This window comes from Leptopilina heterotoma, unplaced genomic scaffold, assembly GCF_015476425.1.
Source record: "Leptopilina heterotoma isolate Lh14 unplaced genomic scaffold, ASM1547642v1 Lhet_18, whole genome shotgun sequence".
NCBI classification, from domain to species: domain Eukaryota; kingdom Metazoa; phylum Arthropoda; class Insecta; order Hymenoptera; family Figitidae; genus Leptopilina; species Leptopilina heterotoma.
The window spans coordinates 3,244,105-3,257,587 of NW_025110896.1; positions in this window are offsets into that span (position 1 = coordinate 3,244,105).

The following is a 13,483-nucleotide window of genomic DNA, read 5'->3' on the forward strand; positions in this document are numbered from 1 at the left end:
AAAACTCAAAAAAAATTCTATGGAATTCACAAATGATCGGTTGGACGTTCTAATTCAAGAGTTTTGTAAAATGTTTAGCCAGAAGCGCATGCGCCACGGAAAAAAATATTCACGGAGAAAAAAACGAATAAAGCAGAAAAAAGAATTTCTTAATGTACCAATGAGCTCTCAAGACCATTTTTTCTCGTCTTCTATAGGAGATAGATGATTGGTTCGACACATGTGACTGCCCTCTACAACGCAATGGTTCGCTTGGATTGGCTTATTTTATTCTGACACTAACTTAACGGAAATACGCATACATATAAACGAATTATGACGCAACGCACATACAATATAACTCGCACTTGTAGATGAAAGAATTGAGTTTCTTTATATACTAACTGAGGAGATTAAAACTGCGCTTGTGAGAAATGTCAATATACTGAATATTAATTTTTAAAAAAATCATTTTTTTAAAAGTTATACAAAATATTTTATAGTTTTTAAAATAACATTTTTTAATTATAATTGGTTATAAAATCTCTATAAAATTTTTCAATTTTTAAAAAATAATTTTATTCTTAATTTTAAATTATAAATAAATTGCAAAAAAATTTTCAAAATTAAATTCAAACTCAAAAAATTTTAATATTAAATTGTCTAAAATTTGAAGTAATAACAGTTAAAACTAATAAAAATTAGAATTAATTAAAATTTTGAGAAATTAATATATATGTACATTTATTGTCATCGGTAAATATTATGATAAACTATAAAATTTATTGGAATGTAAATTAAAAGAAATTAATAATAATTAAAAGTTTGTATTACAAAATCACATAAAAAATGTTACGAATTTGGAACAATGAAATGTGAAATACGTAAAAGAAAACAATTATCCAAATGTTACCGGCAGGTAAAGCAGTTCTCTTTTTCCTTCCACATATTATCTCTATATACAGCAGACAAGTTAATACCGACGCGACGAGACAAGCTTCAACATATCTATTTATAACGCGACTTTTGGTACACCCCGTATAGAATTTTACGAAACTCTGTGTTCGAGAATTCACGATAGACAGCGAAGTGAAAACTCAAACCACGCGTTTTTAGATTGCACGAAACATTTTTACCATTTTCTGATAAAATGTTCACCAGAAAATACGAAACATTTCTACATTCAAGCTTGTTTTATAAATTACAACACTGGTTGCAGTTTCTCGGAAATTGTTCTGCTTAAAGTAGTGAAAGCTTCTGGGTTTTTGAAAAACTTCGTCAAGGAATCTTAAATATCCGCTAGTGCGAAATTAGTTTCGTAAAATCTGCTGAACTTATTTTTCCGTGCATGTAGGGTTAACATTCCTGAAGGTAGCGTCTGGAGTGTTTTCATATTTATGGCCTATTTTATTGCCAAGCAGGATTAAATAAAAGAAAATGACGTTTTTCTGATTTATGAATTTTTTATTTGTTACTTTTACAATATTATAGTTTTTACATTTTAAATTAAATTAAACTTTAAACGTTACAACAAACATTATTATTAAGTTTCTCACTTAATTCGAATTTTTTTATATTATTGCTCTTTTTTCTTTTTGTATTTTATATATATTTTGTTGGAATCTTTTTATTCATGATGTTGATATAATCGGCCCTTGTCATCTTTACATCGTCCATTTAACAATCTTCTTGTCCATTCTAAACAATAAATAAAATAGATTAATATTGCATAAAAATATTGCCAATATTTTTGCAAATGTTATATTCGACTTGAAGCAATAAAGCATGGCAACAATGTAGTGTCGATGCTTGGAAATATTCAGGTAATATTGTCATTTAATACAGCGGTAATTTTTTATTGTGATGAACTGGAGACAACGTTGAAATAATTTATAATATTTGTTCTAAATACAAAATATTTAATACTATGCGAAAATGTTAGGTATAATATTGCCTCAGTAATATAACATTTGATTCAAATAATTTTTTTAATGTAGGGTTAACAATGGATATTGGGTTTTTACGCCTAATACCCGTGATATTTGAAGTCATTTAATATTATTACACAAAATAAATATCACTTACCTCCAAACATTACAATCCTTGCTAATTAACCTTTTGATTTCTGTTCATTATAGTCCACCTACTCCTTGATAGTTTTTATCTTACTTGTCACCCACAACACAAGCACAAAATTGTTTTTTTTTTATTTTTATTACATAAATTTTGTTTAAATCAAATTTTATTCTACACTTTTAAAAAGTGAGTGTAAACTTTCTCGTAGTTGACGAAAAACTAACTGCAATATGAGTTTTAGGCAATGTGATAGTTGTGTTTTTACTATAGTAAATTTTTGGGTGGAAATTTCGGAAATCCAAACTATATTTTGTGTATATTTATTCATGTATATCTCTTTATATCCACTAAGCTAAACATCTTTAAACATTTACTTTAGGATTGCTAACAATTTTTGGTCCCATTTTTATGATTGCCTACATTTTTATGGTCTTTTTTGGGAACGAAAAAGGATATTTTTGGGACAAAGGAGATTCGAAAATCGATGTTTTAGGTTCAAAAGAAATTGGTGAGGAAGAAAGTAATGTATGTTAGGGTTAAAGGAAGGTTAGTAAGGTTGACTATTTCAGAATCATAAAATTAAGAAGTTCTTTTGAGGTTCACAAGGTTTCTTTTAGGGTTGGAAATATACAATCGAAGGTTGATTAAACGTTAAAGTAATGCCATAAGGGTCAAACAATCGTTAAAAGGTTTGAATCAGTTTTAAACTAGGTTTTTATGGGCCAATGTAAGTTGAAAATTTCATCTCGGGAATATTTGCATATTTGACTTTTAAATTATTATGCATTTTGTGTACACCACCATGTCCAGTGAAAGTATGTGCGGTTTTTAATAATTCAAAAATTGCACCGTTATGCACAAAATATTTCGTCGCTTATTGAAACCGAGTTTTCCGCAAAAACTAGCGTACTTAATTTATTTTCAAAGACATTTTTCATTTCAATAGAAACCATGATTACTTTCAAATAAATAGAAATGTACCTTCGCGTAAGGCACATATTAAAACTCAAAATGTCAATAAAATCTCTTTTTCTATAATATTATTAAGTTTTTGGGTCTATTAATTATTTATAGATCAACTTAAGTATTTTCGTATTTGTTTCTTTAGGTGAAAAGGAAACTTTTTCTGCCCGGCGCTCAATAATATCACCAGATTAAAAATATCTTAACAAATCGCGGCCACAGGCTAGACTATACAGAGAAGGGAAGTTACGTGTTACTTGAAATATTAATAATAAATATAACAACAAACAAAATTTAATCAATTTTTTTGTTTTGAAAAAAGTGTTTAAACTTGTTAAATACATCTAATTGATAAATATATTATGATTATATTTATTATTAATATTTTAAAAAACTCGTAACTTCCCTTCTCTGTCCCAGGCGCGAAAAACCAATGCTGACGATAGATTGAAGCTTGATTGAGTCTTGAACGCTCAGTGTGGGTAACCCACAGTAGAAGCAGTCTTTACATCACTGTCACTCAATATTACTATCGGGTCAAAAAGTATAGAGCCCTCACTTTAAAATCTTATAACTCGGTTAAAAAAATCGCATACTATTAAAACAACTTGGAAATAATAGCTACACTATCTCCAAGCTTCTATACAAAAAACCAAAAAAGTTTTTGCAATTATTATGAGTTTTTAAAGATGAAAAATACATGGTTTTTTCAAGACTTTCACAAGTAGCAACTTTGCAGGCTTGTATTCTAAGAAATAAAGCTGGGGGGACGTGAGTTCGATCCCACATGCGAGCGGATTTTTTCATTGTAAGCGTTTCATAAAATAATAAAATTACTATTTAATCTGTATAATTAATAAGTATTGTAAATAAAAACTTGTAAAAATGTATTAAATAATATTAAAAGTCTATTAAGAATGAAGTTAAAAAATGTACAAATTATCACAAATTGTCTTTTTTTGCTAAAATTATTTTTCAATATTATTATTTTAAATGACATTTATTGTTAGTAATACAATATTCATATGAAAATAATAAAATTATAATAATAATAACTTAGTGTCATTAAATATGTAAATACATACACATATGTGGACGTCCACATGAAAGGGCCCATATTGTCGGTTCTAGTTTTCGAGATAATCGCAATTTAGTAATTTTGGAGCAAAATCTTAATTTTTTTTTATCAATCTACATGTTTTGGCAAGTCGAATTAAGCGGTTTCTATTAATTTATCGATAATTTAACTGTTTAATTATATTGGTTCTTTAGAAAAATGAAAAGGGCCCATTTTGTCAGTCATCTGCAAAAGTAATCCGTATTTTATGAAAATGGAGGTGTGGAAAAATTTAAAACCGAGAATACTCGGACCAACGAGGCCCAGCTCTTTTACAAACTGTACATTTTTCGCTTTCGAGGTTCTTCTATACTTTTCTCACGAGATCCATAAAACGAACGCGAAGCTTGGAAGGGATATTACTAGTCGAAACAAATATCTACAGTAAATTTCTTTTAATATCAATTAAATTATTACTTAAATATTAATATAAATCAAATATTTATTTATTCAAAATTTATATCAATAATTTCGCTTGTATATATTTTCTTCTTTTATATTTTATTGTTTATTTCTATGTTTATGAATATAATTTTAAATTATTTTTTAAACTTTAAAGTAATCGCACATATTTACATTTTTGAGGATTTTTATGAAATTGTATAAATCATAAATTAAAAAAATGTCTGTCAAGTCTAAATATAATGAAATATTTTTTTTAATGTATATAAATGTCATATGTCAGAATGTTTACTTTAACAAATGTTAATTGCAAATAATGTTTATATACTTGAATAAACACTTTTTCTAAATTAAAAAAATCCGAATGGGATTTTGATCTAAAAAGAATTGATTATGGTTCATTGTCATATGACATTTATAATAATTTATGATTATTTAGAATTTATGATTTATACAATTAAAAATTATAACTCTGTAAAATTAGATTATTATAAAATTATGAAAAAAGACAGTTGCTTCTAAACTATTTTATCATTTGAAAGATTGAGTCAAAAATTTTTAGATGATTATAGTAAATGTAAATTGGATAATTTTCTTATTTGCTGAATATTATTAATATGTATTAACTAGTAAATAATATAATATTACAATATTCTCTTAGTTAGTCCAATATCATAATTGCGTACTTTAACAGAAAAAGACAAATTTAATTTCTAATTTGTTATATAGTGGAAGAGTAAAGAATTTAATTTTCAACATTTGAAATATGTAACTTAAAGTTGAATTTAAATAAAATTTACAATTTTCTGTCAATAGAAACGATTTAGATAACATAACCTAAAATTTATCAATAACTTCTTAATAGCAAAAAATTATAATTTTTATTCAAGTGCAACATTAATTGTTTACAATGTTGAAAATTGAATTCTTTACCCTTCCACTAAAGCAAGTTTTAAATTAATTTGTCTTTTACTCTTAAAATAGGAAATTATGTCATTGGACTAACTTTTGTTTTGACTGAATGTCAAGTTCTTCCTTAATTTCATGTAATGAAATTTCATTAATTTATTCTAAAATTAGTAATTATTTAACCATTTATAAGTTTTGAACTGTCAAATCAACGAAATTATTTCCATTTTAAATATTTCCAAACATTACTGTACTAAAATAAAAAACAAAAATATTTTCTTAGTCAAAAATAATTAATTTTCTTAATGTAGAAAAACAGGGTGTCTACTAACCGGGAATTTAATTTGACAAGGGAAACACCGGAAATAATCCAGGAATTTTATTATTTTATTTCATCAAATTAAAAAAAGTTTTATTATTTTTATTTGTTTTAAAAAAATCGCTTTTTATTTCAATTTTTATAGATATTAACTTTTTAACAAATCGAATTTTCAAAGTATTTTAATTTAATAATTGATAAATAATTGAATTTTCGCAAAGTTTTTATGACAATTCTGAAAAATAAGAATTCTGAAAATTTTTCAATTCTATTGTTTCAAGATAATAGAATTTTTATAAACAAATAATTGAAAATTTTTGAAATAATTAAAATTTCTTTACAAAATCAAAAAATTTCTTTACAAAAATTTTCTTTAAAAATAATTAAATTCATTTAAAGAATTTTATTTAATTTTTTTGGAAATAATCAAAGTTAGTCTCCGTAATTATAATTTTATTTTTAAAAATTTCTTCGCAATATATTTATTTTTTTTAATGACCAGTAAAACTCATTGCAGAATTTTAATTATTTGTAATACAATTTTAATCAAATTCTTTGAAAAATGTAATTATTCTTGAAATTTTTATTGAAATTCGTCGAAAGAATTCAATTATTTTTAGAAACTGTAAAAATATTCTTCTCAAGAATTCAATTATTTCCATAAATAGGAAAATTCTTTAGATTTACTAAATTCTTTTGAATATTATTTTTAAAAAAATTCTTTACAAGAATCCAATTGTTTTCATAAATTTTCATAAAATTCTAAAAAAACAATTCAATTATTTTCAAAAGTAATCAAATTCTTTGCAGGAATTCAATTATGTTTACAAATTTTTTTAATTTCTCCTTTAAGTGTAAATTATCTTTATAAATAATTAAATTGTTCTCCACAATTGAATTATTTTCAAAAGTTTTAATAAAATTCTACGCAAACATTTAATTATTTTCATAAATTATAACTTTCTTTGGAAGGATTCCATTACATTTATAAATAGTAAAATTCTTTGCAGAAATTCAATTACCATCAATACATTTGATTAAAATTGAATTAAACAAATTTTCAATGATAATTATGAAAAGACAATATTATTTTGAAAAATTGAAAAAATCCTTTGTTTAATTCAATTATGTATTTTCCACATTTTTAATTAAAATTATTAAAAAAAACATTATTTAAAAAAAATTTAAAGAAACTCGTCAAAAGAATTTGAATATTCATAAAAACTCTAATAAGAATTTTGGAAGCCATTTGTAGATTTATTTAGGTTCGAAATCAAATAAATGTAAATTTGATGAGAAAACAAAATCGGGAAAAATTAGGACAAAGCCGGGAAAAACGGGAATTTTGTTGAACGAAAATAGTAGACACCTTGAAAAATTATTTTACAATAAAATAAAAAATTAAACAAAGTATTCAATAAAATAATTTTCGTTTATTTGGACGTTTAAAACAAAATTTGTCAACCAGTTTTCGTGTCGTTTTGTACTCCGCTGTGGAAAAATATATAAATGGCGAGTATCTTTACCATGCCTACTATTTTGTCAATTTTTGTATTGACAGTTATAAAATAAACTAAATGCGACACTCTAACCTAAAATACGCTGTCAGCACATACGAAAAATGTATGTACAGTTTGTGTAAAAGAGCTGGACCTCGTTGGACCGAGTATTCTCGACCTCGACGATATTCGTCCAAGTTCGGATTTCCAAATGTATGTGTGCGTTTCACGGACATAGGGAGGAAACATAACCCGCGAAAGCAAGCTTGCTTTCATTCACTAGTGAATTCAAATTACACCCCTAAGTACCACTTTTTGGCCGCTAGAGGCATTGTTTTACGGGAACAACTCATTTCCATTACGTGCCTACTCTCAGTTTCTCTCTGCCTGAACTGTAAACAATTCTTATCTGAATAACTTCCCAGAAGAACCAGAGATATTGATGTTAGAGTCTTTTTTTCGTAATTGTCGAAATGAAAATTTAGATATTGTGAATAATATAATAGTATATTAAGCAACAAGAGGAGAAACGCAGCCATTTCTTTACGGTGATTTTTGTGACACGAGTGGAGGTCGAGGGCGCCGTAGGCGCCCCGAGACCGGAACGAGTGTCACAAAAATCATCGTAAAGAAATTGGCTGCCTTTATTCTCGTGTTACTTACGATATTTTTTATTCCTAATGCACAAAAGCGGCGATTTCAGATAGCAGACGACAGGGAGTAAAAGTCATTCACTTGTTCGATTTGTATGAAAATGGCGGCCGATTTCTCCCTTGGGCAAGAAAAATGCATGTGAACAGCTAATTTTCTTGCCCTTGGGAGAACACGGCCGCCAATTTCATACGGTCGAAGAAATGAATGACTTTCCTCCCTGTCGGCTGCTATCAGAAAGCGCCGTTTTTGTGCATGTGGGATAAAATAGTACATTATGCAACAAGGGAGGTATGTCCGAGTTTATGAATCGAGCACAATATTGAAAAACGAGTCGTAGCTGTGTGGGTCTATGCTTATGATATCACTTTGAACAGAGACACTTTCTTTTCATTTTTCATCCTTTTCTCAAGTAACTTGGATTTTTATTGGTCAATTTTTGTTAGTTGTCCACCAGCAAGCATTTGATTTACAAGGAATTAAAAGGCATTAGATAGATCACAAATTTATTCCACTTTAAGTGATTAAAAAGTATTCATTCTAATATTGTTAACTTTAAACATTGAAAAGGATTCGTTTTATAGACGAATTTGACTGAATAGAAGTTTTCAAATCTAGCGGACAAAAGAGGAATTCAGAAGTATTTAAAATTTTCGTCTTCCTATCAGGGCTAGGGTTGTGAGTGATGAAACGTTTCATTGAAACAATGAAACTTTCATTTGAAAGTTTCAATGTTTCATAAGCGAAAGTTTCATTAATTTCATGAAACATTGAAGAACCAATAATTAAGCTTTATTTGCACATGCGCAGTTGTCAGTTTAGGTTAGATAATCTCTAGAAATTTTAGGTTAGTTCGAAACAATTTAATGAAAATTTTTTGTTTACATCCGAAAACACGAGAGTAGTTATGTTAATATTAACTAAAAATTACCTGAAATATTACCTCTAACGAGTGACTTAAAATTAAATTATTAATATATTTTTTAATTATTTATTTTATTTATAAAAATTAAAGAAAGATATTAAAGTAAGTAATAATACTTCATGTTTTTGACAACAAAATATGCGTTAATTATTATACTTTCTTGCATTGAATTTGAAATTTCCCGCTTAAAACTTGAAACTTTGAAATGTTTCATGAAGCAATGAAACTTTCATGAAACATTTCATTTTCCAAATTTTCATGAAATTTACAACCCTAATCAGGGCCGGCGGAACTTATATGGAGACTATGGAGAACTCTCTAGCGCGGGTAGAGTATGCACGGAGAAAACTTTAATATCTAGATATTCAAATCACATGCTTAACGCATGTGATCTATTAACGCTTAACATCCAGATATTTACTTTTAATATTTAGATAGCTGTCCCTATATTAAAGAATAAAAATATTAAACTTTAACATCTAGATATTTACCTTAAATATCCATTTTTCTCCGTGTGGAATTCCACACTCTAAAATAATGATACATTATATAAATAAATATGTGACAGGGACAGTTAACCCCTTGTCTGTCATCGATATTTCCACTGTTTGGGACAAAAGTGTGTTGAAATAGTATATTAAGCAACACACGGTGGTCTAGAAGGCGGAAAGTTCCAAGCAAAAATGACGACAAAATCGACAAACGCGGATGTTTTAAGGAAGGTTTGGGCATTACAAATCCGTTTGATTTAAAATCTTAGCTGATCATTTAACCCTTAAACTGCACACTGCCGAATCCATCCTTAAACCGCACACTGGGTGTGCGACACCCGGGGACGTTTAAGTGTGTTCTCCAAGCTGGAATAGGATATTATCTTTTCGAAAAATTATCTTATATAGCTCAGTACATCTATTTTAAAAGAAAATAGGTTTCATAATTAATCATATAATTTTAATAATTAAAAAAGAGTCTTTTAAAACTACTGAAATTACCTTAAACCAAAAACTGGGTGTCAGACAAGCAGAAATTTTTCGCCGACAACTTCATAAAGTTATCAAATACACAAAGACACTTGACAGACTAATGTCACTCACGAAACATAAATTTAAGTACAAAATGTACCGTCCAATATCAACACATGTTTAATTTTTACGAATTTAACCGAAATATTAGAGTAAAAAGCTAGAATATGGGTGTCGCACATCCAGGGTGCGGTTTAAGGGTTAAGCTAAAAAAAGCGTTTTTTTAGCAATTTTTTTGAAGGGGAAGGAAATGATTACGGTAAACGAAATTTTTAGATAATAGTGTCTAAATTGATCTGGACAATCTCAATTGTCTGGAAATTGTCTTTTTAAGCTTAAATATAATTATCATATGTAAGGTGTAATCAATAGTTTCTTATCAAGTCAATTTCATAAAGTCCTATTTATTATAGAAGCTTTTCGATCAGGTCAACGCTGATCATCTTCAGTATTACTAAAAAATCAAATGTTCATAAAAATTATATTAACAAAAAAACGAACATTCTATAGAGAGAGACAAAATTATTTTCATGTTACAAACCTATGCTAATATGGTAAATTATACATGTTATTATTACGATGATGACAAAACGAGGTTAAATTGCTGCAAACATTTCACATATTTGAAACAACCATCACAGGCATATTGCATGCTAAGACATTAAAAAACACTAAAAAACATCAAAAGCATTGAAAATTCAGTCTTGCTGTCAACATCAGCATGATAGCAGAAGTCATTAAAAAGAAATTCGTAGGTTAGGCTAGGTTGTTAAAGTTAGTGTTATACACAGTTTATGCAAGCCGAAAGTACAGATCACAGTCTGTTAAGTTTGGGTCTTATTTTAAAATTATAATTAATATTTCATAGTACTAACAATAAGATTTTTATATGATCTATTTAAAAATTGCGTGTCGGTTTTAACATTGACAGAGTTTGGATTTCTCATGATGTAGAACATTTCTAAGAAATTCCGTTTGTACCAATTTACTTCAGAATCCAAGATTCTTGTATTATTAAAATCAAACAGGTGATCTAAATCATGAGAGTGACGAACTAATGCTGTTGTACTAGTGTCTTTCCCACAATCTCTTTTGTGTTCGTAGATTCTTTTTCTTAGCTTCCTGCGCGTTTGACCAATATATACGCCATTATAGCTATTACATGGTATTTCATATATCACATTTGATTTGTCAAGTAGTATTGTAGGGTCCTTCGTGGAACGGAAAACATCAATATCACACTTTTCGGTTTGTAAAACTGGTATTAAATCGTGTTTTTTGCAGATACCATTCAGCTTTCTATGAAGTTCATTTACATATGGTAAAATCACTATTTTTTCAAACTGAATGGTATTCCTGACACGACTACTCAGTCTGTTATAATCATTAAAAATTACATTTAATCTTTTATATATGCACTTATTGATAAATTCTATAGGATAATTGTTCAAAATCAAAATTTCTTTTATTAGGTTTATGTTTTCATTATGGAATCTATTGTTTGACAACTTTATAGCACGATCAATTAGACTGTTGATAGTGCTAACCTTGAATTTAATGGAAGTGTTAGAGTGATAATTAAGGTATCTTCCGGACCAGGTCGGTTTCCTATACCAATTTGTGATGATTTTATCGTTTTCAATTATCAAAGTAACGTCTAAAAAGTTTATTTCTAAATTTCCAACCTCCATGGTGAATTGGATTCTTGGGTGACACTTATTAAATTCATCCAAAAGATGGTCAGTTTTGTCCGAAGGTATAATAGCACAAATATCGTCAACATATCGTTTGAAAAAGGCTGGCTCGAAATCCAAATGTTCAATGGCAATATTCTCAAGGTCCTCCATAACTAGGTTCGCGATGGCTGACGATATAGGGGAACCCATGGAACCCATGTTTTACAAACCGAAAAGTGTGATATTGATGTTTTCCGTTCCACGAAGGACCCTACAATACTACTTGACAAATCAAATGTGATATATGAAATACCATGTAATAGCTGTAATGGCGTGTATATTGGCTCCTCCAAAAAATCAAAGTGCATCTGTTAAAGGAGATGTTTTTTGAGGTAACGCTGGGAGGATTTTTTAAATAATTTTTCGATTTTTCGTAGCACTTCAAAGCCAAAAAGGCGATTTTCGCTATAAAAAATTGATTTATTTGTTATTGTAAAATACGTAATTTTTTATTTTTTAAAAAAAGCTCCAAGGGTTACCTGAGTAATTATGTGAAGATACTGTGCGCAAAATTGCAGAACGATTGGTCAAATAGATTTTGAGATATCGTAAACACGGATTTTAAAAATGCTTAGTTTCAGAAAAATGCTTTAATCAGTAAGGATCAAATGCACAATACTTGAAGTTTGGCATTATTTTTACACGTTGAAATGCAATTGAAAAATTTAGCAATAGGTATTTTTTATCGCACAAGAATCAATCTTTTAAATGGTGTATCGAAAAATATTGCAAATTTAAAAACAAACAAATTACAAATGATTTTTTAATGAAGAACATGAAGCCTGGACCTACAGAACTAAAGTACTCGTAACTTCGTCAATTTTTGCTTCGATTGACTTGAGATTTTAACACAACATTCTAGAGGTATTATGTAATCATTAAAAAAATTCTAAAAAAATGCAATAAAAAATTTTTAAGACCTTACCCATTCCTTAACATAAAGGATATGTTCTTATTGTAACAGATTTTATAGATAAAAAATATGACGTCCCCAATGGAGGAATTTAATGAGAAATTTATTAAGCCATGAGGCCTACTTTTGATCTATAGGTAAAAATAGGTAAAATTAGTATAAATGTCTATTTACTGTAACGGCAGAGCAGGTCAAAACTGCCCTTAAAATTGACCTAAATTTTGAGAGCAGAGAAGCCTATACATACAGGTTATCCCTTGCAGTCACGCAATTAGAATAATCGACAAAACATTATAAACTCTATTAAAGATAGGGTTTCTTGGGTCGCTAAATTCGAATCCAGGGTCAGATTTGCAAAATAATTAAAATTCAAAATGGTGGATTTCATGAGGCGACGAATTTTTTTTTAAATTAAACGGATTCACTAAAAACTTGTTACTAAGGGATTTTTAGCTTCACTGATATCGAATCTGATGTCACTTTTCAAAAATTCAAATTTTTAAAAAATTCGTCCGCCATATTAAAGCCGTCATTTTTAATTTTTTAAAAGTAATAGCGGATTCGTAATCAGCAATCCCAAAAACCCCCGAGTAACAAGTTTCAAGCAAATCTGGTGGGTTTTTATTTTTTTTCAACCATCTCAAAAGGTGGTCGATATATTGACAAATGTGACTGAAAGGGTAAAGCCTCAACCTGTTCTTGTAGGTTAAAAAATCTTGAAAATGTTGCGTTGGTTGCGGCGATATATTTTTGTAATATAGGTGGATATACGTTAATATTCGTACCAATCCTTCCTGTTAAATTGCATTTTTAAAAAAGTTGAGGTGTAAATTTACACATTTCAGATTGATTTCCCGATATCTCACTTAAATGATCAGCTGGGATTTCAAATCAAACGGATGTGTAATGTCCAAACCTTCCTTAAAACATCCCCGTTTGTCGATTTTGTCGTCATTTTTGCTCGGAACTTAT